The sequence below is a fragment of the Thunnus albacares genome, chromosome 11 (genome assembly GCF_914725855.1).
Source record: "Thunnus albacares chromosome 11, fThuAlb1.1, whole genome shotgun sequence".
Classification (NCBI taxonomy): domain Eukaryota; kingdom Metazoa; phylum Chordata; class Actinopteri; order Scombriformes; family Scombridae; genus Thunnus; species Thunnus albacares.
In genome coordinates, this window is record NC_058116.1 from 17,136,745 (window position 1) to 17,146,036 (window position 9,292).

The 9,292-nt window shown below is 39.1% G+C and overlaps 1 long non-coding RNA gene across 5 annotated transcripts in view; it reads right to left on the reverse strand.

Moving 5' to 3' along the window:
- The window catches only part of LOC122992884, a 125,821-nt gene that overhangs the window by 3,736 nt on the left and 112,793 nt on the right, over nucleotides 1–9,292 (reverse strand). For 4 of the 5 annotated variants that reach the window (XR_006406167.1, XR_006406165.1, XR_006406166.1 and 1 more), the window contains 4 exons: nucleotides 8,443–8,535; nucleotides 7,936–8,054; nucleotides 5,784–5,831; nucleotides 4,774–4,874 (listed from right to left, as the gene is read on the reverse strand). This is a non-coding gene — a long non-coding RNA (uncharacterized LOC122992884). The remainder of the gene's footprint in view (nucleotides 1–4,773; nucleotides 4,875–5,783; nucleotides 5,832–7,935; nucleotides 8,055–8,442; nucleotides 8,536–9,292) is intronic. The other variant, XR_006406168.1, reaches the window with a different exon arrangement.

Genomic DNA, 9,292 nt, shown 5'->3' on the forward strand with positions numbered 1-9,292 from the left:
GCTGAGAAGAAATTGGTATCTCTTCTTTGTGAATCAAGTGTTTGCATTATAGACCGAGCTGGACTGAAGAGAGGCTGATAGAGGGCCTGTTTAGGGGGCGTGAAGTGTGTTTATATGAATGGGAAAAAAGATAAAAAGCACTCTAAAATACGGGAAATTAATGTTAACAAAACAGTTATTTTTGGATGCTGCTTTAAAGGATCAAATCTAGTCTAACAAGCTAATGATTTAATTGACATCTGTCTGTAATTTATCGCAAATTATCCTCTGTGTGATTATCTCTTTACAGTATTTGACATTTATTGTTGATGTCTTCCCCCAATTTTTCAGTTCATGAGGTTAGTTCTTCCCTGGGATATGTTTACTCACTCAGTCATTCGCTCATACACACACACACACACACACACACACACACACACATACTGAAAATCATTCACACACAACCACACGAGGTGATGTGGTTCTATCAGACCTGTATGAAAACGCGGTCTCTCTCTCTTTTTCTGACACACGCATCCACCAGAGAAGCCCATATGGAGACAAATGACACACACACACACACACACACACACACACACACACACACACACACATATATACAGCAGGAAGAGTGTCTGTCTATACGTGGGGGAGGGTGATAAGGGACAGAGGATAGGAGAATAGGATGGGGTGGAGGGGGGAGGTTGTGGGCTGTTGACAATGTTCTCCAGGTCTGTGTAACCCCCGCCTTCCTCCTCACTCCCCTCCCTCGCCAGCGGCTCAGCGGTCCCAGCAGGAGACACTCCAGCCCCGGGAGAGGGCCCTTCCGGCCGGTGGGGGGCTCCGCGGGGGCGGGTGGCACAGAGAGAGACACGACATGGGCCACTTTAGGCTTGCATCACATGATCCATGTGAAAGGAGGTGGCTGATGAGGGGCTGACACTGATCATCCATTTCGCTCGTCCATTATGTCAGATAGTGTGAAGTGACAGGAGGAAGATGTTTTCAAAATCCAGTAGTTCAACCTCTTTTTGTTTGCAACCAATGTAGCAGAAGTAGCCACAGGAGTCCTGGGTAGGATATGGCTAAGTTGTTCTGAAATAGCTCTCCTCTGATGTGATTGCCAATTTTCTCACTTGTAATTGCTTTAAGAGTTGATATTTTTGAATTTTAAACCTATAACATTGATCTGTCCGAGCATTATATCTGCACATTTGTTGGTGATGATGCCTCTGAGGTACATTTTATTTTGTCATGGATACAGTGCTGTAATTAAGTGGCTCTCAATCCTGCTCCTCAGTACCAAGAGTGCTACTTGTTTTCAGTCCTGGTAGATAGTTAATTTCATTCAGCTGGTGTTCTAGGTCTAAATCAGTCCCTGATTACATGATAAAAATGAAAACCAGCAGGGCTCTGCATCTAAAAGGACCAAGAATAAGAACAATTGAAACTCACTGCGCAGTAGAAAGCAAAGCACAATGCAAATGAGACAATTTAAAGTAGCCAAGTCTGTCATTTTTCCCAATTCTTTGGTGGGTAAGCTGAAGGCATAAGAGCGAAGCTGGAGGCTGTTTGATTTGGTACTAAACACATGTGAGCCTGTTCAGAAATGTAAGCACTCATGAGTAAGAGATGATAATGATGGGATAATAGGAATCTATTAGTCCTTCAGTTTTTGAATGCCTAATAATTAGATTAATTGAATGACACTCATTTAGAGAAAATGAGGGACCCAGTGGTGTTAATTCAACCTGTGTTTCCAGATGCTCATTTCTAAACAGCTAAGTGAACTACCTAATCATAGCCCACCATCTGGGAATTCCCCTCCAAGGCAGCAATAGGAGATGGTGCCATAATATGTTTTAAAGACATCGACTGATGGTTGCCTGCAACTAAACATATTGGGGCTGCCGTTTTAGCCTCTCAAGCTAACAAATAGGGGGTAAAAGTGAGTGCCTTGATTATTAACTCCCTGTTCATTTAGGGAACCTAATGCTAATTTCCGTCTTTTATATGAAGGTAAATAAGGTCATTATGGCTGTGTTGATGATTAGCATATCTCACAGGTGTAATTCTCTGTAAGTATTGCTCTGAGACTCCTTCCCTTCAGTAAAAATCACTCAGTGCCTTGCCAACAAAGATGGGAGACTGACTAATTTATCCCCAAATTTGCACCATGTACAAAAAATCATGCAAATGAACTGGGTTCTCAATTGGAAGACACAGCATTTGGGTGACATTAATCAAAGAAAAATATGCAGACAAAGGTGACAGTAATCCCAATACTCATGCATAAGTGGCACAGCTGTGATTTCAGTCACTGTATAGTTGTACAGTACATGCAAGGATTGCAGCAAAAATGGAAATTCTATATATCATAAAACCACCTTCTCTCATTATTTTTATTTTAGCTCACATTGATCAAGTGGCTATGGACTTTTTTCACACTTAGGTGCTCATGCCTTCCAATTACAATAGCACAATTACAAGTATCTGTTGGTTTTTCCATTAGCACCTGAAGTTGGCAAGAAGAAAAAAAAAAATTCAGCTTGTCAAGAAGGAGGATATCTTGTTGAAAACGAGTGTGTAGTTTTGTAGATGAGATAAGATATAAGGTGCATGACAAAAGTTGACAGAATTCAAATAAATTCATGGTTGAACGCAGGAGACGTCCATCAAGATAAATTGTGCAGGTTCATATATGTTTTTCATTCTGGTTAATGAGGATTGATATAGACATGTGATAATTGTAATTATCTCCCACTGCCTCTTGCTCTCTACACATGTGCATCTTCATTAGCTCAGTTAGCCTATAGATATAGTATGACCATATACAATTCCTTGGAGTGTGAAATTTCCCAACAGTCGTCTATTCGTGTGCTTGGTATACGACTGTTGTGAGAGCGGTGCAGTGCCACAGCCCGAGCTCACCTAAGCTCTCGACTGAGTTGTAGTGCAACGCAGCCTAATCCCCCAACAGAGCCGTCAAGCCAGCCTGCAAACAGAGCTCACTGCTGGCTCTCTCTGCGTGGAGGGAGCAAACCAACATCATAACAAAGGGTGTTTATGGAAAAATAGATGCTGGCGCAGCCGACCAGAAAGGGCTTAGCAGTGATCATACCCCGCTCCCACCTTTATCCTTCACCGTTCACATTGAAATGCAAATATCAAGGCAGGGTTTCCACCCGCGTGCCACTCACAAATTGAAAAGCAGTTTTTATCTATGCAAATGCAAGCATGGTAATTGAAGTTAATCAATCAATGCTAGCTTTCACTAAAACCTTGAACATGATTGAATAAAGTAATTATCATTCAGGAGAAAATGATGAAGTTGTAGACAGCATGAACCTTATTAAAGGAGGATTTTGAGTCACAATGGCTTAATTTAGCCAGCAGCCCCCTCTGTGTCTCTCTCTTCTTCCTCTTGTCCCCTCTGTCTCTGTCTCTGCGTCTCTTTCTCACCCCTCGCTCTATCCCTCTGTTCTTCGCTCTCTGGCTCAATCTTGTGTGAAGCAGAATAGCTCACTGTTAAGAATATTTTAAGGCGGTGTGAAATATGCCCAAGTCAGACCACTTGTGGTACATGGCATGAGGCAACTTTTTGATGGAAGTATTTATTGCTTCTTTAAAACAGTGTTAGTTTTTTTTTCTGCTACTGTCACATGAGGATACAATCACATTATGTGCTCTCTTTAAGACACCCCTGATACATCTACCACGCTATACTTACCTCAGCTGCTATGTTGCAAAAATAACTAGCAACATGAACAGAAAAAGATTAAATTTCAAGTTAAAGTGCCAGTGGAGACATGTTAAATGCAGACCTTGAAGAACAGACCATAGTGACCCTCTCTGATTCACACTTGATGTATCTGTTCTTTGAGGGTAAAATGACACTTGTACATAATTGTTGAGGTTGGGGATAAAAAAAAAAGAAAGAAATGGTAGTGTCAACCATTTTCAAATGAAGGCTCCCCCCCCCACCCCCCAGCTTCCACCTGTCAGCCAAGACAGTGGTAATTGAGACTTCCAGTGTGCTGTGGCTGGCTACCTTACTGTCGCTCTCCTGGCTGCTCTCCTCATGGCAGGGCTAGTTAAAGGCCTCTTCGGTTTGTCACAGAGTTTAATATGCACCCTACATAATTATGCAGGATTCACAGTGCTATCAAACTGCAATTCAAATTAGTTCAGGATTAAAGGCACAGAACAGTACTGGTTCCTTAATTGCATTGTACTGTGCTGATCACATTCAAATACCCATTACTCATTCCCTCTGCGGAGCAATAAGTCAGAGGGATTAATACTGAGGCAGGTGACAGGGCCAAGCCATTAAAAGGCAGTTATGCAGAAAGCATGGCTGGTTTTATTCACGTTAATGAAATCAGCGAAATGAAACTGTAATAGATTTATCAAAGCTCAGATGGATTTGCAGTAAATCAGTTTGATTCAGGCAATCAAACTGGACAATGGAGATAGTTTTCAGCTACAGCAGTGGATATCAGGCAGCAGCATGTGAGAAGTGCTGATATTCTTCTTGTGAGGATTTGGTGAACACCCGTTGCCTAGGCCCTATTCCCAGAGCTGGGCCTGCTCATTTTTGTCAGCTAAATGGTGCCAGTGACTGATAAAACATACTGCCTTCCAGTTAAACACCATATTCTTCTACCCCCTTCTCTCATCCCACACTCTGTCTCTCTCTCTGTGCTCTCCTCTTGAATTTATGGACCGTGTGTTGCTGATTCTGGCTTGTTATACAGTGCACAAGCCCATGAATTAGAACCTAAATTCACTTACATCAAACGGATTAGTGTTGAAATCCATCCGTCTGAGCTCGTCTCATGGCACAGTGCTTCAAACTGGCTGTCCAAAACACACGGTGCAACATGGGCAAAACTCTAGAAAGAATAAAAATTGAAGAATTTAAAAAGAATCCTCAAATCAAACACAGTTTAGTACAATTTATCTAAAATAAAAATAAAAAAATCAGACCTTAACACAAGTGAAGCGTGAGTAATTATTGAATCAATAAGTGACATTTTGCATTTAGCTGTACATACACTCTGTAGGCAGATACAGTGAGAGAATTACACCAGTTTTTTCTAAGTCCTGCCTTACACTTTTTCAATGTAAAAATGGTTAAATGACCTGAGCTCAAACAACATTATTTTTAAATGTGTTCTTAATGAGTCGTCCACTGTACAGTATAAATTCCAATTACATCCAATTAACCCCAATCAGAAGCACCTCATCTCTAGCCTCTTTTTTTATTTAATGGTTCGCTGCGGCTTCAACCATTGATTAGGCTGAATGAGCAGCACCACTAAATGACCACCTTGAAGGAGACGGGAGCTGTTAGCCTTAATAGAGATAGTGTGGCTATTACACCTCTGTGTGCACAATGTCCCTCTTTTAACAGGCTAGATCAACTTTTATATTGGGGTCTGACGGGCCCCTATTCAGGTTGATTTTGACTTTAGCCCATTTGCTACGAGGGAAAATGTTAAGTAGAAACCTCCCATCCATGAACACCGGCCCATTATTTTCTAATTACGATGCATTTAGGTCCTCCAGTAGGCATGCATGATTATACATAACGCCTTTTGAATGTGTACACAATAGCAGTTATGAAGCCAAATGGCATTGTGTGAGTTTGTGAGATGTTTTACTCAAAAAATATATTCACCAAAGACAAAGTAGAAAGATAAAAAGTGAGATGTGGAAAACTAAAAATATGCTTATAATAACTGGTCACTATTATTTATTCCAAAGACTGAATCAGGCTGAAAGTGATCACAGCAGCTTACTTAATTTTTGCGTTGCTTTGCTCAGGATCAAGACAAGACTCTGGTCAACTGCATGAGAGAGACAATGAAGATTAGAAATAAAAGCATAAATCCATTCAACATGAAGTATCCTCGAGTGTTAAAACTGGCAACAGACGCTTGGATAAGCCCTCCCACATACTCAGTCTTGAGAATTTCTCTGTTTGTGTTCTTTTGAGGAGTTTGCATTGCATAATACCCACACGGCTAGCCACAACAATCTGTAGATTAAGCCCAACAAAAATATGCATTAGGACTCCCTGGCTTTACGAATAACAGTTTCCTAAGTGCATTCAAAATACAATTCCCTCATAATTTGAGCTTTGTTAAAAGAAAAACGGCGCTCGTCTCTTAATGAAAGCACCCATAGTCGACATTAGAAGTGGATTAACCAGAAGAGAACTAGAGATGCACAATAAGTCTTTGAAACAGCCTACATTTACAATAGTCACAGCAGAGCCAAACACATGAAGCCTTAACTTTGACAGTATGCATAAGAAAATAATTGCTTTATTTATGGATGGTATGAAATTAAGCACACTTAAAAGCCTGGCACAGTATGGTTTAATCAACCCCCTTGATTCATGCTCACAATTCACACTGCAACTGAAAGCAGGGCACATTAAATACATTCCCTTATTACTCTATAAATGCAAGTGGCCAAGCAGACAAAACCCAAGTGATAAATTAATAGTAATAAAAACACCAACTGCACGGACAGATACAGAAATTAAAAGCCAGCATCAAAAACAACACGCCGTTCAGCTTAATAAAATGCAAGACAATAACATTTCTCTAAACCAATCACATGCACCTTCTGTAGGATATTTAAACACATTTAATGTTGATTTGTATCTCATTTGGCATTGACTGAATTAATCTAATAAATATTTAGTATTTAGAGTCCTTTTGGGGTGGATAATGAACAGATTTTGATGGCAGTGAGTGAGGGAAGCAATAATTTTCCAATTATGTCTTGAAGTCCCCTAGCAAGAGCTGAAGAGATAAAGAGCCAGTTCACCCAAATCACAAAAAAACACACATTTCTTGTTTGCCCCTGGTGGTATCTAACCATGCAGATAGTTTTGGGTTTGAGAGTCAAGGAAAGCTTTGCTACTACCCCACCTCTATGAAGGTGAATGTAATTTTGTTAGTGATGTTTGACCAATTGGAAACAGTAGGACTATTTTTCTTTTAGTAGAAAGTAGTTCCTATAAAAAACTGCTGTATTATGGTGGCAGGGATAAGGGTGGATATCTGTAGTTTAACATGTATTTTTAGTATTTTTTTTGATTTGTTTGAACCCTTTAATTGAAATGTAGGATTTGGAAGAAGTATGATGGTTGAAGGACCACAATGCTTCAGAGACAACATTGCAAATTGATAAAACACAAATTATGAAACACATTCCCCAAATCCACACGTTTGGGTCGTCAAATGTGAATGTGTGTGTTTCTTTTTAAAGTGATATATGTTGTCTTTTCTTCATTTGCTTGTGTTTCCCTGAGCTGCAGGCTCAAAATCAGCCATCAAATAGAATATAGTACAGAATATTATGTTTTCAAGCATGACATTTTTAACAAATGGCACACTAGTACAATAAAAAAACAGTTGTGTGTATTTAATAAACAATATTGTTTATTTGCAACATTTTGTGCATATATACTGTAATATTTCTAGAATAATCCACAACCAATGGAAAACAAGTAAAGCATTAGTCCACTGTTCGTGACTCACTGAATCACATCTGTATCATGCATGTAAAGCACAACATTAAAATAATTCTTGTTAGGACATTTAAGCTGTTACATTATTGAAAAATTACAGTATGGTGTTAGAATATCTTGTAGGTGTGATATATGTCATGTCACATGGACACAGACAGCGTGATGTGTGTGTTAAGAGCTGCCAACACTATTCAATATTTTATTTATCCTTTTGAAAATATAATATTTTATACATTTTTCAAATATAAATGGAAAATAGCAAAATATGGCAGCATTGGAGAAAGTTTGTCTTGACTTAAGCTTTGTATTTGCCCATTCCAATTCTGATGTCTCCTTCATATCTGGTAGTTATTTTATCAATGTTATGCATCAGTTTGATGTATTTGTACATATAGTACACATCTTACATTTTACTTGAGTGGGTTGTTCAGATTCAATTCTAGGTCAAGTCCAGACTGGATTGCGTCGTAGGTCCAGTTCAGGGTCTGTTTTGGCTGGTCAGTTGTCAGACATTGGCAGTGCAGTCCTGTGAAACACCATGTCAACTTATGGACTTTCAAGAAAAACTACCCTGTTTTTAGCTTTACAACAATACATTTTGATATATTTTTTTAAGTTCACGATTGTTATTTATCTTAATAAGTAGGAGAATTTCCTCAACCCATAAAGGAACATTTAATCTGTCAGGTTATCTGAGAAATTCCAAATCACCAAAATTGGAAAATCTTATCCAACGGCAAAATACTGTTTAAAATGGTATTTAAAAGCCTATTACACACACACACACACACACACACACACACACACACACACACACACACACACACACACACAGTTCCTATGAGTTCCACATTCACTAGAGGTCAATAATTATATTATAAGAAAGAATTCAAAAAATTAACTGATCTATTCACCTTAGATTCATCACTTTTCACAGCGTGGTAAACCTCCTCTGGCTCGGTGGTACATTCTTCCAATTATACAGCAGCAGCATGATACTTGTAACACTGAGGGAAATAAAGTAAGTATACAAGTTTCATCATTTAAAACTAGAAATTCAAAATCAAAGACTCTCCTAATTAGTTAGATTTCAACAGTATGTGTCATCACCATGTCAGAAACTTCCACATTTTAAACATGTCCCTGTACGGCTTTGGACATCTCATGCAAGTAAAACCCACTTATTACAATGACAGCCTATTGCTGATAAAGCACTGCACGGAGAAATAATATAAGACATGGCGCCTTCTCATAATAATTCACCTCTGCAAGGAGGATGAGAAGCCTATAGCCTCATATAAAAGTGTGACCATTTGGACAGTGACTAGAGTACATTCTGTCGGTCCATCTCAAATTTCAGAAAAAAATTGAGATACCCAAGACCTCCTGCTTCTGTAGCAAGGGCCTAATCTCTGGAGGGTCAATTACCATTCACTTTGGCTTGATCTTGTTTGTTTAACTTGACACAGTGAAGAAAGGCCTGACATTGACCAGAATCCGCTGCATTAATGTGTTTCATGTTCTGCATTCATCATTGTCACCGAGCTGGAGACGACTGCCAGTGTCACAAGAGGATGTGTTTGTGTGTGTAGTAAAGAGAGAAAGTGTGGAGAGCTTCAAGTCCAACTGAAATCACATTCAGTCGTCCCTTTTTACAGTCAAAAACAGTGCCAACTTGTAAATGCATTTTAAATTGTTTTTTTTTTTTTTTAATTATTATTAAAAAGAAGAAGAAATTGTTTTTGGGGAAATATCAAAAAACAT